The 21,921-nt window shown below is 21.7% G+C and overlaps 1 protein-coding gene across 4 annotated transcripts in view; it reads left to right on the top strand.

Annotated features, from left to right (window-relative positions):
* Positions 1–21,921, top strand: part of LOC122500987 (band 7 protein AGAP004871-like) — a 283,194-nt gene that overhangs the window by 32,225 nt on the left and 229,048 nt on the right. For all 4 annotated transcript variants that reach the window (XR_006301530.1, XM_043610180.1, XM_043610181.1 and 1 more), the window contains 2 exons: positions 2,919–3,132; positions 10,862–11,066. The gene's annotated coding sequence lies outside the window, so the exon portion shown is untranslated. The remainder of the gene's footprint in view (positions 1–2,918; positions 3,133–10,861; positions 11,067–21,921) is intronic.

The raw sequence follows: 21,921 nt of genomic DNA, 5'->3' as shown, positions 1-21,921 counted from the left end.
TTAAATAATTGAAGTATTTTTTAAAAGCACAAAAATAGTGAAGCTTTATGGCATAAAAGAGAAGAGAAAATGTTGAATTTTAAGAAAGTCGGGTTTTTGAATTTTTGATAATTTTTAATTAATTTTCAATTCTTTACCAAAGGATTGAGATTATTAAATAAGTAAAGTATTTTTTAAAAGCACAAAAATAGTGAAGCTTTATGCCATAAAAGAGAAGAGAAAATGTTGAATTTTAAGAAAGTCGGGTTTTTGAATTTTTGATAATTTTTAATTAATTTTCAATTCTTTACCAAAGGATTGAGATTATTAAATAAGTGAAGTATTTTTTAAAAGCACAAAAATAGTGAAGCTTTATGCCATAAAAGAGAAGAGAAAATGTTGAATTTTAAGAAAGTCGGGTTTTTGAATTTTTGATAATTTTGAATAAATTTCAATTTTTTACCAAAGGGTTGAGATTATTAAAAAAGTATAGTATTTTTTAAAAGCACAAAAATAGTGAAGCTTTATGCCATAAAAGAGAAGAGAGAATGTTGAATTTTAAGAAAGTCGGGTTTTTGAATTTTTGATAATTTTTAATTTATTATCAATTTTCTACCAAAGGATTGAGATTATCAAATAAGTATAGTATTTTTTAAAAGCACAAAAATAGTGAAGCTTTATGCCATAAAAGAGAAGAGAAAATGTTGAATTTTAAGAAAGTCGGGTTTTTGAATTTTTGATAATTTTTAATTAATTTTCAATTCTTTACCAAAGGATTGAGATTATTAAATAAGTGAAGTATTTTTTAAAAGCACAAAAATAGTGAAGCTTTATGCCATAAAAGAGAAGAGAAAATGTTGAATTTTAAGAAAGTCGGGTTTTTGAATTTTTGATAATTTTTAATTAATTTTCAATTTTCTACCAAAGGATTGAGATTATTAAATAAGTATAGTATTTTTTAAAAGCACAAAAATAGTGAAGCTTTATGCCATAAAAGAGAAGAGAGAATGTTGAATTTTAAGAAAGTCGGGTTTTTGAATTTTTGATAATTTTTAATTCATTATCAATTTTCTACCAAAGGATTGAGATTATCAAATAAGTATAGTATTTTTTAATAGCACAAAAATAGTGAAGCTTTATGCCATAAAAGAGAAGAGAAAATGTTGAATTTTAAGAAAGTCGGGTTTTTGAATTTTTGATAATTTTTAATTAATTTTCAATTCTTTACCAAAGGATTGAGATTATTAAATAAGTGAAGTATTTTTTAAAAGCACAAAAATAGTGAAGCTTTATGCCATAAAAGAGAAGAGAAAATGTTGAATTTTAAGAAAGTCGGGTTTTTGAATTTTTGATAATTTTGAATAAATTTTAATTTTTTACCAAAGGGTTGAGATTATTAAAAAAGTATAGTATTTTTTAAAAGCACAAAAATAGTGAAGCTTTATGCCATAAAAGAGAAGAGAGAATGTTGAATTTTAAGAAAGTCGGGTTTTTGAATTTTTGATAATTTTTAATTCATTATCAATTTTCTACCAAAGGATTGAGATTATCAAATAAGTATAGTATTTTTTAAAAGCACAAAAATAGTGAAGCTTTATGCCATAAAAGAGAAGAGAAAATGTTGAATTTTAAGAAAGTCGTGTTTTTGAATTTTTGATAATTTTTAATAGATTTCAATTTTTTACCAAAGGGTTGAGATTATTAAATAAGTGAAGTATTTTTTAAAAGCACAAAAATAGTGAAGCTTTATGCCATAAAAGAGAAGAGAAAATGTTGAATTTTAAGAAAGTCGGGTTTTTGAATTTTTGATAATTTTTAATTAATTTTCAATTTTCTACCAAAGGATTGAGATTATTAAATAAGTATAGTATTTTTTAAAAGCACAAAAATAGTGAAGCTTTATGCCATAAAAGAGAAGAGAGAATGTTGAATTTTAAGAAAGTCGGGTTTTTGAATTTTTGATAATTTTTAATTCATTATCAATTTTCTACCAAAGGATTGAGATTATTAAAAAAGTATAGTATTTTTTAAAAGCACAAAAATAGTGAAGCTTTATGCCATAAAAGAGAAGAGAGAATGTTGAATTTTAAGAAAGTCGGGTTTTTGAATTTTTGATAATTTTTAATTCATTATCAATTTTCTACCAAAGGATTGAGATTATCAAATAAGTATAGTATTTTTTAAAAGCACGAAAATAGTGAAGCTTTATGCCATAAAAGAGAAGAGAAAATGTTGAATTTTAAGAAAGTCGTGTTTTTGAATTTTTGATAATTTTTAATAGATTTCAATTTTTTACCAAAGGGTTGAGATTATTAAAAAAGTATAGTATTTTTTAAAAGCACAAAAATAGTGAAGCTTTATGCCATAAAAGAGAAGAGAGAATGTTGAATTTTAAGAAAGTCGGGTTTTTGAATTTTTGATAATTTTTAATTCATTATCAATTTTCTACCAAAGGATTGAGATTATCAAATAAGTATAGTATTTTTTAAAAGCACAAAAATAGTGAAGCTTTATGCCATAAAAGAGAAGAGAAAATGTTGAATTTTAAGAAAGTCGTGTTTTTGAATTTTTGATAATTTTTAATAGATTTCAATTTTTTATCAAAGGGTGGAGACTATTGAATAAGCAAAGTGTTTTTGAAGAGCCCAAAAATAATGAATTTTCATGCCATAAGAGAGAGGAGAAGATGTCGAATTTTAAGAAAGTCGGGTTTTTGAATTTTTAATAATTTTTAATAGGTACATTTAAATTTTTTATTAAAATGTGGAGACTATTAACTATTAACAGAGGAAATAAATATTTAAAATAAAAGAAATGTGAAATATGTCAAAAGTTTTATTCTTTTTGTAGTAAAATAAGACTTTCATTTTTACTTATGTTTGTACTTAGTTTTTCCAAATTGATTTATAATTTAATTGTCAAATTTCTTTTAATTGCAGGAGCCATCTGAAAAAAGACTCATCCTTAGATACTTTGAACGAAGAGGGTCTTGTCAACTTTTGAACTTTTAGTTTGTTCGATAGATCATCAGTTATTAAAATTTATGAGAGCATTCAGGAAAAATATATTACTATACGGTTCCATTTCGTCTAAAAACAACAATTTTCGTCTATTCAACGAATATCTTGTCGTGCAACGAGAGGGAATAAAACCGTGAGTCTCTTAATATTACTTAAAATCAACATTAGACTTTTGCATAATATATTATAATGACCTTTTGCATGAACCTTTTATCATCCATTATAGTTAGAAAATTTTTTAAATAGGTTAAAATAGATTAAAAAATTATAAAAAAGTTTTAAGAAGTTTCAAGTAAATTCAAGAATTTTTTAAATCTATTTAGCATTTATAGATGAATTTAAATATAGGTGCATTTTTATCTCCTATTCAATGTTACTCTCGTTTTTTAAAATCGAGGTGTACGATCCATACGTTTGAATAAAAAGTTAATTGCAAACCAGACCAGATAGAAAATTGAGTTAAAACGATTCGACTCCATGAGTTACTAAATACAGACTTTTTTTTGTTGTAACATAACGTAGATAATAGGTTTAGAAGCAAAATTAAAATTAATTTTACAAACGTATACACAACTTTGTTATAAATTACATTTTCATCGATATTGCAAGCTTTTCTGTTCCTTTAAAAGGATTTCAGTGATAAAATACAAATTTAGTCAGACATGACTGCGCAATAATTTCAGAGTCAATTTCATACGGAAAATATTCTGCGAGAATTTTTATTTAGATAATAGAACAGGGTTGATACAGGTCAGGGAAGTCTGGGATTTTAGGGGAAAGGCAAGGAAAGTAGAATTGGTCCGGGAAATCAGGAAAAAGTCAGGGATTTTTATTAAAGTTACTGGACTTCTAGTTAAAAACATTAAAAAAATTAAATTTTGAAGAAGTTATAAATATTTGTAGGAATTCAATTATTTGCAAAAAGGAATAAAATTCCTTGCAGAAATTCATTTACGTTCAAAAAATTCAAAAAATCTTTGAAATCTTAAATTTTGTTAAAATTATTTGGAAAAAATAATTTAATTGTTAAAAAGAATGTCATTAAAATTTTTGGAAATAATTTAATTCTTTCAAGAAATTTAATTAAAAATATATTGACAATAATACTTAAATTTTAATAAATAAATTATAAGAAGGCTTTTTAAAATAATTGAATTTTTTTAATGAATTTTAATAAAATTTTTAAGAATAATTAAATTTTTCGAGAAATCCCATTAAAATTTATTCAAAATAATTAAAATTCTGCGATGAGTCTTAATATTTATCAAAATAATTGCATTATTGCGAAGAAACACATTTTTTTATAAAAAAATCCGTAAATAATTGAATTCATTTGAAATTTTTATTATTTATGAAAATAATTATATTTTAGCGTAGAATTTTAGTAAAATTTTTTTTAAATAATTGAATACTTTTGCAAAACTTAAGGGAACTGGTGGATCATTTTTTCCAGGACATTTTTCGCGTAATTCGATTAAAATTATATTAAAAATAATTGAAATTCTGTGATAAGTTTTATTATTTATGAAACTAATTGAATTCTTGTAACGAATTTTTATTCTAATTTTTAAAAATATTTGAAATCCTGCAAACAGTTTTATTATTTATGAATATAATGGAATTATTGCAAGGAATTTTATTACAATTTTTACAAATTATTGAAATCCCGCGATGAGTTTTAATATTTATGAGAATAATTGAATTCCTAAAAAGAATTTTATTATTTATGAAAATAATTTAATTATTGCGAAGAAGGTTATAAAAAATTTGTAAATAATAGAATTCCTGTGGAATTTTTATTATTTTATTAATTTATTCAAAATTGAAATTTTACAAAATTTCAAATTAAATCCTTTTGAAGATTATGTATTTTTAAAAATTGTTAACGCCTGTTTTAAAATTGAATTAATTTTGAAATATTTAAGTAAAATTAGATTTCAAGAATGAGCACAATAATTTTAGAAGGCAATAATTTTCTAGGATTCAGATTAAAATTCCCTGACTTTTCAAGGTTTTTTCAAGGTTTATAAAATTTCTTGACATTTCCAGGTTTTCCAGGTTTCCAGGTTGAGTGTCAACCCTGATTATAATTTTTTTAGGGAAAAGAATTAAAAAATTGAAAAAATAAATAATTCCACAACTATCAATTTAGAGTGCAATGAGTGTACGTGATAATTGTATTTATCCTAGGTGAAGATTAATTATTTTCACTAAGAGTCCGTGTCTCAATGCAAACACCACACCTTCATTAAAACCGGCGCATTAACCAAATTGCTAGCGTTTTGCTTCTGGCCGCGGAGCGCGGGTTTAGCCTCTGTTATGTGCTCGTTTGTTATAGCAAGCGAAGAGCCTTTTCGCCACAAGAGAGGAAAATTTATGGTATTCCTTGCATGAGATCACTTGCAAACATAATCCTCTGTCGGCTAAGACGAATGTCTCTTTTCTCTTTTATACTCTATATATATGTATATAGTGTGTATGTATATAGCGCAACTCTCGCAAGTCACACGAGAATGTTTTATTCTACTCCTCTAGTTGGTCAATGTCCTCAAAAACTTTTCAGAGTAACATATGCGCTTGAACTTAAAACTAAACCGAGCGTAAATCCGCAAAAGTACGCGCGAGACTCTACTGGGAATTCAACACTTGGAGAAACCGTACACCATATAAATTTTTCAATATTTCTCAATTTGAAATTTTATGTACGGTATCATATTACGTTATAAGCAATTTTATTGTATTTCATCTATAACAGTGACTCAAAGAAAAAGAAAATCGACACTAAAGTGAAGGTATCTTTTGAAGTAAACTAGGATTTTTCTTATAGGAATTATTAGTCGTTTGTTACTACTTTCATCTCTATCTTTTCAATTCTTCTTCTTTTATCCCCTTTTTCTTCTGTATTTTCTATTTACACTGCACTCTTAAATGGTGCGTAAGGACTTTTGGTTTGTGAAAGCTCGCGTTCGGACGAATCTTCATCAGGGTTGCCACAGGTCAGGGAATTCAGGGAAAAGTTAGGGATTTTTATTAAAAGTACTGGAAAAAATTAAATTTTTGAAATTCATAAGAAAATTCTGAGTTTTTAGTGTTTTTTTTGTTTGCCTCGGAAACAAAATACAAAACCTTCAAAATTTGTTTCTATTTCTGACCAGAATTAATTTTTTAATATTATTTAATTATTTTCAAAGTTTTAATGCAATTATCTTGATAAATGACAAGATTCTTTACAAAGATTCAATTATTTTTAGGAATTTAAAAAAAATTCATTGTAAAATTAAATTATTTTTATAAATAACAACATTCATCAAAAGAATTCAATTATTTTTAAAAGTAATAAAATTCTTCGAAGAAATTTAATTATTTTAAAAAATTTTAACGAATATTTTGTCAAGAATTCAATTATCTTTATAAATAGCAAAATTTTTCGTTAAAAATTCAATTATTTTCGAAAAATTTAAATACAATTCTATGCAAAATTTCAATTATTGTCAAAAGTTTTTCATAATTCAATGATTTTCAATATTTACTATTTTCATAAAATTTATCAAAAAATTTAATTATTGGAAACAGTTTTTGATAAAATTCTACGAAAACATTCAATTATTATCATAAATAAGAAAATTTCATTTAGGAATTCAATTATTTTCTCACGTCAGAATTTTAAATATTTTTAATACAATTTTAAATAAATTCCTCGAAAAATGCAGTTATTCTTAAAAATTTTATTAAAACTTGACGAAAGAATTCAAATTTAAGAAAAATTCAATTATTCTATAAAATAAAAAAAATTCGTTGCAATAATTCCAATATTTTCATAAATAACTTTTAATTCGTCGCAGAAAATCAATTATTTTCAAAAAATTCTTAAGTAATTCTGCAAAAGAATTCAATTATCTTGTTAAACAACAAAATTCTCCTCATAAAATCAATTATTTTAAGAAATTTTAATAAAATTCTATTCCAAACTTCAATTTTTTTCATAAATATCAAAATTTATCACAAGAAGTCAAGTTTTTTGAAAATTAATAAAATACTTTGCAGAATACTATTTTAACAAAAATTTCCAAAAAAATTCAATTATTTAAAAAAGATTTAAATAAAATTCTACGAAAAAATTTTATTATTTTCATAAATAATAAAAATTTCACAGGAATTCAATTATTTACAAAATTTTTATATATATATATATATATTTATTCACAATAATACAATTACTTTTATAAATAATAAAATTCTTTTTAGAAATTCAATTATTCTGATAAATAATAAAACTCATCGCAGAATGATTACAGAAATTCAACTATTTTTAAAAGTAATAAAATTCTTCGTAGAAATTCAATTATCTTTAAAAAAAATAATAAAATTCTTCTTCAAAATTCAATTATTAAAAATTATAATAAAATTCTTTGTAAATTTCAATTAATTTCAAAAAATGTTCTCAACTCATAGATTTTCAATATCTAATATTTTAATAAAGTTTTTCAAAAGAATTCAATTACTTAAAAAAGTTTTTTTTTAAATTTTACGCAAACATTTAATTATTCTCATAAATAATAAAAATTTCACAGGAATTCAATTATTTTCAAATTTTTTATAAATTTCTTCGCAATAATTAAATTATTTTCGCATAAATAATAAAATTTTGTATTATGATTTAATAATTTTCATAAATAATAAATCTTATAGTAGAATTTCAATTATTTTTAATACAATTTGAATCGAATTTTTCGAAAAATGTATTTATTCTTAAAAATTTTATTAAAATTTGTCAACAGAATGCAATTATTTGAAAATTTGTTGATAAAATTCTTTATGAGAATTAAACTTTAATAAATAATCAAATTATTTATTTTTCTATTTAAATACTTGAATTCTCGTGGAATTTTCTAATAAAAATTTTCATATTTTTAACTAACAATTCTGCACAATTTATTTTTCTGAAAACGTTTAATTGAATTTTTTAAAATTATTGATCGATATGTTAATGTTTTATAATAATATTGTTATGAATTATTGAATTTCAAAAGGTCAAAATTTTGTCTGTAAATCAGGGAAAAGTCTGGGATAAACAAAATTAAATTTTTGTGTTAACCCTGTTTTTTCAACAATTTTTAATTTTATTTTGTAATTAGTTAAAGTTTTGAATATTTAATTGATTAATTTTCGAACAAATGAAATTTTGTAAAATTGAATTTCAAACAAGTGGATTTCAGAATTATTTCAGGCGAATTTTCAGTTTTTTTGAGTAATTGATTTTTTAACAAACTTTCTCAAAAATGATTAAAAATAATTAAATTAGTACACTGAAAAAAAAAAATTAATTGATTCAAATAACCGATTAATTGACTATTATCAATTAAATATTTACTTGAATCAAATAATATTTATTGGAGTCAATTAAATGGTATTTGAACCAATAATTTCAATATTTGAAGCAAATGTCATTTAATTGACTAGAATAAATATTTTTTGATTCAATTAAATATTTAATTGATAATAGTCAATTAATCGGTTATTTGAATCAAATACATTTTTTTTTCAGTGTAAGATATGGAAATTCTATAAAATAATTAAATTGAAATTTACATATAAATAATTTTGTAAAAGTTAAAGTAGAGTAGTTCTTATAAATTTTTGTATTTGAAAAGGTTTGAATTTTGAAGTTTTCGAAAATCTTAATTCCCATGGGAAAATAATAGTAATAATTATTTACCAAAAGTGACAAATTTAAATATAATATATATACATTTTTATACTGTAAAAGCTAAAATAGAATCAATGAAAGTGTATATATTATTAAATTTAAATTAATTTCAATTGGATAATTTTCATTGCTATATATATATGTATATATTCTTGTTTCTGATGAAAATTGCATATACCCCCTATAAACAAAGTGCTTAATCCTGTTTAATCCGCGGTTTTGAAACTATTGAATGATTCTGGCATGATGGTGCGCAATAAGTGAAAAATATTTAATACATAATGTCAGTTACACGTGTCGGTTCAGTATGCGGAAAGAGTGAAAAGCCGTGTAGAATTTTGCATTGTTCGAAACTGTGAATTGCTCTTTGAATTCCTCGAATAGGGAAGCCGTTATAAATTTAAAACGCGTAGAATCACAGGAATGTTTCATAATTGATATATGAGAAAAATTCCAAATTTTTTACTCTATATTGTATATATATGCAGTTTTATATTTAATATATAACTTTCCATATTTTTATGCATTTAAAAATAATTAAATATGTTTAATAACTGATAACCTTCTTCTTCTTCTTTTGAAACTTGAATTTTAACGCCTATTTAAAGATTAAATTTTTCTTGATCCAAAAAAATTTTTATTTTAATCCGAAATTCTCAAATTAACTATTAGACTTGATAAAAATTATTATTGTTATTATTATTATTATTATTATTATTATTCAGGAAATAAAATTATTATTATTTGATAATAATAATAGTTTCATTATAAAACTATTATTTAGCAAAAAATATTGTTATTATTATTGTAACTATTTGTTATTATTTCTTTTTAATAATTTATAGATCTGTCGAATTATTAATAACAACAAAATAACAAACAATTTTTTTATAAATAATTTTGAATTAAAGTTTCTCTATAAAGAAGCAATTAATTGGAACAGTTTTGGCGAATTCAATTTAACAGAATATTTGAGAATAATTTCGAAATTATTTTAATGATTGAAATGGAGTGCATAATATGTAATATTGATACATTAATTTTTCTGTGAAATAAAATTTATTGGAGCGTAATTAATTTTCTCTATTAACTTCTTTTTGGCAAATATTTATTAATGTAAAATATTTCATTTAGTATTTTTTTATTTGCTGAATCAAACATGTTTTTTTTAATTAATATATTCGTCAGAAGAATAATATTAATATTCAGTATATGATGTAGTTATTTGAAAATAATTTTTCTTTTATAATAATATATGCTCGATATAGAATTATGTACATTTTTTATTTATTATCGATATTTTTTATTCATTTTTTTTTTTACTGAAAAATGTAGCGAGCTATACTGCACCTCTAAATATCTATACAATTTGAAAGATAAAATGTGTATTTAACCACATAACCAGAAGGCTCCTATAAGCCGTCCACACAATCCGGAATCCAAGATAAATCCTTGCACGTGATATTTTTACTAACAAAATTCGAGAATTCACGGCATATCTTTTAAGCATTTTTATTTCATACATAATAAACTGGCCACTATTTTCTTAAACTAATGCAGTTTGCGTGACTGCAATTATAAATTTTTTGGAATTGAAGAAAACGTATACGATATATGAAAAGTATTTTTAAATTATGTTGAAAATAAAAATGTATCAATAATTGTCAAAAATAATAAAAAGAATAAAACTGGTGATTATAATAGTGCATCTGTATAATAATTGTAAATTAATAATAACAATAAAAGTAAAAATAAAAATGATAATAATAACAATAATAATTATACACTAAATAAATTTATTTGATTCAAATCACCGACAACTTGTCTCTTATCAAATGAATATTCACTTCATTCAAGTAATTTTTATTTTAATCAAATATATTTTATTTGAAACAATAATTATAGTATTTGAAGCAAATTATAAATTTAAAAAAAAGTCAAATAAATTGACTCAAATAGAAATTATTTGATAAAAATAAATATTTGTTTGTTAATAGTCAAGTATTCAGTTATTTGAAGCAAATATATTTTTTTCATTGTAATGATAATATTTACAGAGTTGCCATAAAAATATTAAATTTAGCTATTGAACATATCGTTAGCCTAACTTTAAACACTACTCGGAATTTAATTACAAATTTCTTTCTAATTGCAGGTGTCATTTGAGAAAAGACGCATCACCAGACTCTTTGAACGACAAGGGTCTTATTTCTTTGTACTGTCAGCTTGCTCGATAAATCATCAGTTACTAAAATTTACGAAAGGATTCAGAAAAATATTTTCCTGTACGATTCCAGTTTCTTCTAAAAAAATCCAGTTTCTTCAACGCAGATCTTCTTGCAACGAGGAGAAATAAAGAGGTGAGTCTTTTAATATTATTTTTAAAAAAACATCAGACTTTTACATTACAGTAAATTTTGATGCCTAAAGGAAGTCTTAGATTATGATATCGAACATATCGTTAGCAATTGACAGGTCAGGGAAATGAGGGAAAATTTAGGGAATTTTATCAAAAGTACTTATCTTTAGGGGTTCTTTAGAGTCTGGAAAAAAATCAAAACTAAGTCTGGAAATCAGGGAAAAGTCAGGGATAAACAAAATTAAATTTTTGTGGCAACCCAGAATTACTATGATTATTATTATAAATAACAGCATTGTAGAATTATTTAATAGAAACGTAATTAATCAGAATATTTTGAGCCGTAGGCACACTCGCCGCATTCAAAACTTTCAATAGAAAGAATTCAAGGAGAGTTTCCCATTCATTTTGTTTCCTATCCAACTGAGATTTTCCGATCCTTTTGATAGTAGATTGAAGAATGTTATCGTAATCATAGAATTAGATCCACCTTCCCCCCTCTCCTTCTAAATGCTTGGGAATTCCTATAAGTATATAGAATAAAAAGAAGCAAGCACGAATCACATAGAAAGGGCTTTAAGTATACTCCAACCCATCCACTAATTGAAGAACCGAATATAAACACCGATGTTGATTTAAACCGGAAATTTGTTTCAAATATAAAAAAAAAGAAAATAGGAAATTCGTTACAGGATTTTATCAAAATTGGAGGGTTTTTTCTTGCATACATTATAGGTATTTGAAAGTATTTGTTTATTACAATATTTATGTTAATGTTTATTATATTATCGCTCAAAAAAAAAAAATGATTCAAATAAATGATTACTTATCTATTATCAAATAAAATATTTACTTTAATTAAATAATTTAAAAATAATAATTATATTTTAATTTTAACTAGCTTTTTACTTACATTTTATAATAAAATTAGCAATTTTGAAAATAATAGAAAGTAAAAATTTTTAATTCGAATTTATTTTAATAAAAATAAAATATGAATTGGAATATAGTTATTATTATAACTATTAATAATTAAAATTAGTTAAATTTTTCCATGAATATTTAATAAATTATTAAGAATAATAGATTTACAGAAGAATTTTATTTAAAAAACTTGAATTTTGAAGAAGTTACGAATGATTGCAGAAATTCAATTACTTTCAAAAATAATAAAATTCTTATCACAAAATTCAATTATGTTCAAAATTGAACAAAATCTCAACAAAATCCCAATTATCTTTATAAATATTTAAAATTGTTCTTCAAAATTCAATTATTTTCAAAAATTTTCCTCATTTCAATAATTTCTTAATATCTTTACTACTTTTAAATATTATAATAAGATTCATTTCAAGAATTCAATTATTTTCATAAAGAATAACATTTTCACAGGAATTCAATTATTTAACATAAAATTTTCATAACATTTTTCAAAAAAATCAATCAATTTAAAATTTTTAATAAAATTTGTTCAAAAAATTCAATTATTTTCATAATAATAAAACTCATCGCAGGATTTAAATTATTTTTAAAAGTTATAGTAAAATTCTTTGCAAGAATTCAATTATTTTCATAAATAAAAAAACTTATCTCAGGATTTCAATTATTTTTAAAAGTTATTGTAAAACTCTTTGCAAGAATTCAATTATTTTCATAAATAATAAAACTCATCTCAGGATTTCATTATTTAAAAAAATTATAATAAGATTCGTTTTAAGGATTCAATTATTTTTATAAAGAATAAAATTTTCACAGCAATTCAATTATTATTTAACATATAATTTTTATAACATTTTTCAAAAAAATCAATTAATTTAAAAATTTTAGTAAAATTTGTTCCAAGAATTCAATTATTTTCATAATAATAAAACTTATCGCAGGATTCAAATTATTTTTAAAAGTTATAGTAAAATTCTTTGCAAAAATCAATTATTTTCATAAATAAAAAAAATCATCGCAGAATTTCAATTATTTTTAATACAATTTTACTCAAATTTCCTGAAAAATGTAAATATATTATTTAAAAATTTTATTTAAATTCGTCGAAAGAATTCAATTATTTAAAAATTTGGTAATAAAATTCTTTATAAGAATTAAATTTTAAATTTTAATTAAATTTTAAGAAATATTCAATTATTCAAAAAATAATTTATTTTAGTATTTAAATGATTGAATTCTTGTAGAATTTTCTAAGAAAAATTGATTTAAAAATGAATTTTAGTTTAAATTTTATTTAATAATTGAATATAAAAATAATTTTGACGAAGTTACATTAACAATATTCTTATAATATAAAATAATTATTTTACCTCTCGTTCATCTTTAATTATTATAAAAAATGAAGAAATATTTTTAAAGTTGTTTAATTTTTAAAAAGGTTTGAGTTTGAAATTTTTGAAAATCTTAATTCCTATAGAAAAATAATAATAATTAAATATTTATTTAAAAAAGAAGTTATTAATGTTTTTGAATAATTTTACAATGAAAGAAATTCATAAATAAAAATAACAGAACATTTTTTTGAGTAAAATTTTTTCCTTTATTTTCTAAAAATTTAAAAAGTTTCAATTTCATTTTTAATTAAAATTTGTAATTGACAAATAGAATTTATAAAAAAAATTTTACCTTTATTTTTGAAAAGTTTGAATATTATTAAAACACAATTGTAATTAAGAAATAGAAATTATGTAAATTATTTCCTTATGAAAATTGAAAATTAACATTTTTTGATACAATATTTATTTTTTAATAGACAGATAATCGTTTATTTGAATAAAAAAATTTTTTTTTCGGAGTATATATTTATAATTAATTAGAGATCACCTTTTTTTCTCTTTTCCCCTCTTTTATTACCTTAAATTAATTAGAAAAACTCAGTTTAGAATGACTTTTTGCTTCTAAAGCAGTTTTTTAACTGATTCAAATTTGGAGAGTATTATTTTATTTACTAAGATCTATTATTTATAGATATTATACGGTATTTCTAGTAATAACGAAAATTATTTACATTATATTAAAAATTAATGAAAATTTTTGCTGGAACGACAAATAACTGTGAAACATGAAAAATAACAGGAGTATGTAGTTTCGATTTATTGTTCCTGTCATGTGGATATGAAAATTTATCTTGTGTTGAAAGCACACAACACATTCGTCGCTTAAAATGTGAAAGAAATATGTGCTTCTTTCCACTGAGTAGGTGAATGTACATGTAGAGTCTAAAGCAATACACCTTTCATATTTTAGGGATCATAAATTTATATTTTTTTTTGTCCTTCGTTGTAAATATTGCATGGAAAACAAGATGAAAAATTTTTTATTTCAACATTCTTGTTTTAGTAATTATTTGATGTAGTGACATTTTTTTGATTTTTTTTTGCAATTCTCTCTTAGAAAAATTGAGAAGGAATTTTTTTTCTCTAAAAAAGTATTTGTTAAAGAGATTGAAAAGAGAATATGGTGTGTATGTAAATTTTTCTAGAGCTGATTCGACGATATTATTGATTTAGAGGTTGAAAATTGAGACAATTTTTTTTTAATAATGTACGTCTTTCTTTGCACGATATTCGAATTTAATAACGGACTTTTACGAGTTTTGAATATTACGAGGTGGTGAAAACGCAGCTGGTCGCTTTTAATTTCAGTTAGCGTCTCCGCTATATAGTGTCTCTCTTTTTCTCTTCCTTGCTTTCGTTATTTTCCACGCTATATTTCAGCATCGCCAGAGAAAAATGATCTTTCTTTCTCGTTTCTTTTTGTCGTACCTTTGTCTTTTGCCGTCTCTTCTGTGTCTACTTTTTTTCTTCCTTTTTCTTCTTCTTTTTTTCTTTTTTTTCTTTTTTTTTGCTTGTTTTCTCGTGTACAAAAGTCCTTATAGTCACTTTTCTGCATTTGAGATTTTATTAAAGGAAAATATCCAAGGCTTTTGACTTTTCTTGAAGGACATAGATGGATTGATATATGTAATGGAAAAATGCGTACAAAAAATTCACTTGTTTCGTAAAAAAAATAAGTAGGAATTTTACAATTAAATTATAAACTTGGTAGATTTTTTTTAATGGAACATTTGAGATTTTCTTTTTTTAAATTGGTAAATTATTGAGAAGAAAATGAAAACAGGCTTCGCACTCATTTACTACACTGAAAAAAAATTTATTTCATTCAAATAACCGTTTACTTGACTATTATCAATTAAATATTTACTTGAATCAAATAATATTTATTGGAGTCAATTAAATGGTATTTGAACCAGTAATTTCAGTATTTGAAGAAAATACCATTTAATTGAATCCAATAAATATTATTTGATTCAATTAAATATTTAATTGATAATAGTCAATTAATCGGTTATTTGAATCAAATTAATTTTTTTTTCAGTGTAAAACCTACTATTAACAATTTTTTTAGACTTGCTGCTATTTGAATACTTTTCTCGATCTACTTTTTTCTTTTTTCAGAATTTGCAAAATTAAACCTAGCAGTTAAAATAAACAAATTATTCTCAAAAATTATAATAATGTTCTTTCAAACGGTTCAATTTTTCAAAATTTTTCGAAATTCAATTATTTTCCAATATTTACTATTTTAATAAAATTTCCCAAAATAATCATATTATTTAAAAAAAAAATTGGATTCTATTCTTTGCGAAAATTCAATTATTTTCATAAAGAATAAAATTTTGACATGAATTCAATTATTTAAAATACAATTTTCATAAAATTTTTCAAAAAAATCAATTATTAAAAAAAACTTTTATAAAATTTTATACAAGAATTCAATAATTATTTTCAAAAATAATAAAATTCTTCGGAGAAATTCAATTTTTTTTAAACATTTGTTGCGAGAATTCAATTATTTTCATAAATAATAAAACTCATCTCAGAATTTCAATTTTTTCTAAAAATTCTAATAATAAGATACGTTTTAATAATTCAATAATTTTTATAAAAAATAAAATTTTCACAGAAATGCAATTATTTAAAATACAATTTTCATAAATTTAAGAAAAATCAATTATTTTTAAAAATTTTAATAAAATTTCTTGAAAGAATTCAATTATTTTCATAAATAATAAAACTCATCTCAGGATTTCAATTATTTTTAAAAATTATGTTAAAATTCTTTGCAAGAATTCAATTATTTTCATAAATAATAAAACTCATCTCAAGATTTCAATTATTTTTAAAAATATTATAATAAGATTCATTTCAAGAATTCAATTATTTTCATAAAGAATAACATTTTCACAGGAATTCAATTATTTAATATACAATTTTCATAACATTTTTCAAAAAAATCAATTATTTAAAAATTTTTTAAATAAAATTCTGTGCAAGCATTGAATTATTTTCGTAAATAATAAAATTCTTTTGAGAAAATTCAATTATTATAAAAAATTTTAATAAAATTGTTGCAAGAATTTAATTATTTTCATATTAATAAAACTCATCGCAGGATTTCAATTATTTTAAAAGGTTATAATAAGATTCGTTTCAAGAATTAAATTATTTTTATAAAGAACAACATTTTCACAGGAATCTAATTATTTAAAATACAATTTTCATAAAATTTAAAAAAAAATTCTGCGCAAGAATTGCAGGATTTCAATTATTTTTCATAAAAATGAAAGAAATCCTCGAAAAAAAAAAATTTTTATAAAATTGTTTATGGGAATTCAATTTTGAGAGACATTCAATTATTCAATAAAATATTTATTTTTGTATTTAAATATTTGAATTCTCGTAGAACTTTCTAATAAGAATTGATTCAAAAATGAATTTTTAGAAATAATAAATAAAATGTCAAAAGATTTTTGAATTGAAAACTTTGAAAATTTTAATTGTTGTATAAATGTTATAATATTTACAGATTTATTTAAAAAAACAAATTTTAATTTATTATTATTTAAAACTTGATAACTTTTGAATCATTTTCTTTAAAAATTTCAAGAAAAAATTATTGAATTTTGGTAGAATTTTAGTTGTAATTTTTAGAAATTTTTTAAATTTGAAAAAGGTTTCATATTGATTTTTTTAAAAATATTTTAATTTTTATGGAAAATTAAATAATTATTTTAATGTTTATTTAACAAAAATTATTCAAGTTTTGAATAAAATTTAATTCAGAAATTATGAAAAATTATGAAAAATATAAGTCTTTTGAAAAATTGTAATAAAAGTTTTTTTGAAGATAGTAAAATTTCCGAAAATAATTTAAGAAAATTAAATTAAATTTTCTGTTATTTGGAAATTTTGTCAAATTTAATTAAAATAAATTTTATATTTTGAAGAATTTTATTTTTTACTTTTAAAAATTATTTTTAAATATAATCGTACAGAATTTTAAATTAAAAGTTAGAAAATATTTGATGTTTGAAAAAATTTACAACTGAAGTTACTAATTGAATGAGAAAAACAGGAAACATTTTTGATGATAATTAGGAAAAAGTCGGAAAATAAAATATGTAATTAAATTTTTGGGATTTTTGTAAATCGATTAAAATGAGTTTTTTGTCGTCAAATTTAATTTTTTGATAGCTGCTATTATAGTCTTAAAATTTTTTTTTTGAAATTAATTATCGAGTGCGAAGCTGGTGAAATGGGAAATTTTCTATTAAAAGTAAATAATTTTCTTTTTTTTGTGATAAAAACACGGTAAATCGTTAGGTATTAAAATAACACCAAAAAGGATTAAAATAATCCAATTTAGTGTTATTTTAATCCATTTTGGTGTTATTTTAACACCTAACGATTTACCGTGAAAGAAATTAATTGAAAATTTTCTTTTTCGGTACATTTCTTTCTTTCAATAGAATATTTAAGATTTTTTTTTTTTGAAAATATGTACATTATTGAGGAAAAAATGAAAAGGAAAATTTTCTACAGAAAATAAATAATTTTCTTTTTTTAGTTATAAAAAAGAAATTTATTGGAAACGTCTGAAATTTTCTTTTTAAATTTTCTTTTCATCTTTTTTCAATAGAGATAGCATGTCTCTTGCGCGTTCAGAAAAGTTAACGTTTTTCCCAATTGAATTTTTGGCTACGATAACTGTGCCAAGTTTTTTTTTCTGGGGTAAGAAACGCCGCTGTATACTATACTTGCTGAAAGTACAGTCATAAAAATTGCAAGTCGATGTCTCACATTTCCAACGATATTAAACTTAAATTTGTTATACGAAGCATTTATATTATTCAACAGAAAATAAAATATTCTATATACTAAAAAAAAAAGAAATATAAAGTTTGACGTGAAGATTTTTTTTATATATTCGTGTAGAATATATTTTTATTTTTCAAAATTTTCACGAAATCAAAACACCTTTTTCACGGTATAAATTCTCTTGCGAACTTGAAATATATTTCTTGAAATGTAATAAAAAAAAAAAAATGTTTACTTTAAAGAAAGAAAAAAAAATGATAGATTTTCATCTCTTTCTCTCTCTATATATATATAAAAGTGATTAATCTTCGAACGTTATTAAAAATTAAACACGTTAAAGGATTTTTCCTTTAAAAAATCTAGAAACAAGAAAAAAAAGCGAATGATACTACCATAAAATAAGTACTGAAAAAAATAGAAAAAAATACTAATTCCACCTGACTTCCTAGAGATAATGGAAACTTCAACTCTTCTTCATACTCAGTATTTTTAACGTGTTTCGCAGTGTATTGCGGTCTCGTGAAGCTTTTCTTTAAAAAATAAGACAGGATCTCGCATATATATACTTTATAAATTCTGACAGCGTCTATCGCATAAAGCCAAGCTCGCGCTGTCGAATCTTTCTCTTATGAGAAAGAGGAACAAGTAGCTTGTGAAAAAGAACAATCGATTTTATGACTTTCTCACTGTTTTATTCCCTTTATACTCTCTCTCGGCGTTCATCATGTAAAATATAAAATGACATTCGGTTAACTATGAGTACAAATGGAAATTTCATGTTTGCTTTTAGTTTAATACGTATTGTCTCTGAAATAACTTTTTTTTCGACGACAAGTATTAAAAAAATGTGTCTCACTTTAGGACCCATTTTTTTTTAACTGAAGTCGTTTGTGTTATTAATTGTTTACTGTATTTTTTTTATTATTATTACTGCATTTAAATATGTTTTTGTAAAATTAACAATTACATTGACAATTGAAACAATTAAATTGTGACTATTTTTAAATGAATGATTAATTTTTAGTACAAATATTTTTAATTCGAATATTTTGATATTCGGGTTAAAAATATTTGTACTCAAAATTAATCATTCGGTTGATTATTATTATCACTATAGTTGGATTTATTCTGAAAATTTGAAACGGTTAAAATTCTGAATTTTTAGTGTATTTTTTTGTTTGCCTCATAAACTATAAAACTACCACGAATTCTAATACAAAACCTTCAAAGTTTTGTTTTATTTCTGACCAGAATGAATTTTTTAATATTATTTAATTATTTCAAAAGTTTTAATGGAATTATTTTGATAAATAACAAGATTCTTCACAAAGATTCAATTATTTTTAGGAATTATAAAAAAATTCTTTGCAAAATTAAATTATTTTTATAAATAACAAAATCCATCACAAGAATTCAATTATTTTCAAAAGTAATAAAATTCTTCAAAAAAATTCAATTATTTTTAAAAATTTTAACGAACATTTCGCCAAGAATTCAATTATCTTTAAAAATAGCAAAATTTTTTGCCAAAAATTTAAATAAAATTATTCACATGATTCCAATTAGTTTCAAGTTTTTCAAAATTAAATTATTTTCAATATTTACTATTATCATAAAATTTATCAAAAAATTTAATTATTGAAAAAAATTCAATTATTTTCATAAATAATAAAATTTCATTTAGAAATTCAATTACTTTAACGGCAGGATTTTAAATATTTTTAATAAAATTTTAAATAAATTCCTCGAAAAATAGGTATTAATACTTGACGAAAGAATTCAAATTTAAGAAACATTCAATTATTCAATAAAATAATGAAATTCGTTGCAATGATTCAATTATTTTCATAAATTACTTCTAATTCGTTTGAGGAAGTTAATTATTTTCAAAAAATTTTTAAGTAATTCTGCAAAAGAATTCAATTATCTTGTTAAACAACGAAATTCTCCCCATAAAATTAATTATTTTGAGGAATTTTAATAAAATTCTTTTCCAAAATTCAATTATTTGCATAAATATCAAAATTTATCACAAGAAATTCAATTTTTTTGAAAAGTAATAAAATACTTTGAAGAAATTAAATTATTCTCAAATTTTTTTAAAAATTCTCGTCAATAATTAAATTATCTTTATAAATAGGTAGCGAAATTCTTCTCAAGAATTAAATTATTGGTAGAAATTTTAATAAACTTCTTGTCAAAATTTCAACTATTTAAACAACACTTAATAAAATTCTTCGCATGAATTCAAATATTTTCATAAATTATTAATTAAATTCTTCTCAGGAATTCAATTATTTTTTTAAATTTTTAATAAAATTCTTCGAAAAGTTTCCCATTATTTTTAAAAATTGTTATAAAATTCAATTATTTAATAAATAAGAATCGGTAAAAAATTTAATAAATAATTAAAATTTTCTGAAATTCTATTAAAAATAATTAAATTCTTATTATTCAAGTCTATTTTTCATAATTGAATTCATGATAATTGAAATTTTATAATTGAAAATTTGGGAAATAATTGACATTTCCTGAAGTTCTATTAAAAATAATTAAATGCTTATTATTCAAGTCTATTTTTCATAATTGAATTCATGATAATTGAAATTTTATAATTGAAAATTTGGGAAATAATTGAAATTTCCTGAAATTCTATTAAAAATAATTAAATTCTTTATTAAAATTTGATTGGAATTTTTAAGAACAATTGACGTTTTTTGAAGAATTTTATTGAAAGTATATTAAAATAAAATTGAATAACTGACAAGAATTTTATTATTCTTGAAAGTAATTGAATTCTTGCGAATAATTTTATGAAAATTCTTAAATATAATTGAATTATTTAGAAGAGTTTTATTTAAAGTTTTGAAAATAATTGAATTCTTTTGAATAATTTCATTATTTATATAGAAGGAATTATTCAATTCTTACGAAGATTTTTATTCAAAGTTTTGAAAATAATTAAATTCTTGCGTAGAATCTTATTGAAAATTTTCAAGATAATTGATTTGTTTTAAAAAATTTTATTAAAATTTATATACATGATAATTAATTAGTTAATTAGTGGATATTTTTTGATTTTCAGTACGAAATTATTCAAAAATTAAAAGTTGATGTTTGAAAATAGAAAATTTTATAGGAAAAACTACGGAAATAAAAAAAATTTAGAAAAACGTCAAAATTTTTGCAGGAAATCAGAGAAAAAGAAAATGAAATTTGGATGGCAACCCTTAAAAAGTTAGATTTATTTTTTGCTAAATTTTGTACTGATAAATATTTGAAAGCAAAAAATCAGTTAAAATTCTTAGTGAAAATATTGTCTGAATACTAAAAATTAAGTTCAATAGTTTAAAAAAAAAACTTCCGGCTAAGTACTTTAGAACGTTTTTTTTCTTGTCGTTAAATATCAAGTTTATGTGGAATTTATATTTTATGGACAAAAATTTATTTTGAAATCTAATTTACAATACTTTTATTTCCGACCCATAAAGCAAGAAATGTGTGTGTGTGTGTGGGGTGCATAATGGTTGAGTTTAAAAAAGAGTCTCTCAGCTCGAACATTTCCACCCTCTGGTTGGTCGAGTCGGTTGGAAAAAAAAGATAATTGTATTTTATGAATTCAAGATAAGCCGAAAAACGCGCGAATCGCGTGAAGTGTGAGCAGGTACCCCCGCATACCATCAACATAATTTTCAG

Source organism: Leptopilina heterotoma, unplaced genomic scaffold, assembly GCF_015476425.1.
Source record: "Leptopilina heterotoma isolate Lh14 unplaced genomic scaffold, ASM1547642v1 Lhet_197, whole genome shotgun sequence".
Lineage (NCBI taxonomy): Eukaryota > Metazoa > Arthropoda > Insecta > Hymenoptera > Figitidae > Leptopilina > Leptopilina heterotoma.
The sequence above is the reverse complement of the archived record's forward strand: the minus strand, read 5'-3'. Positions and strand labels throughout refer to the sequence as shown.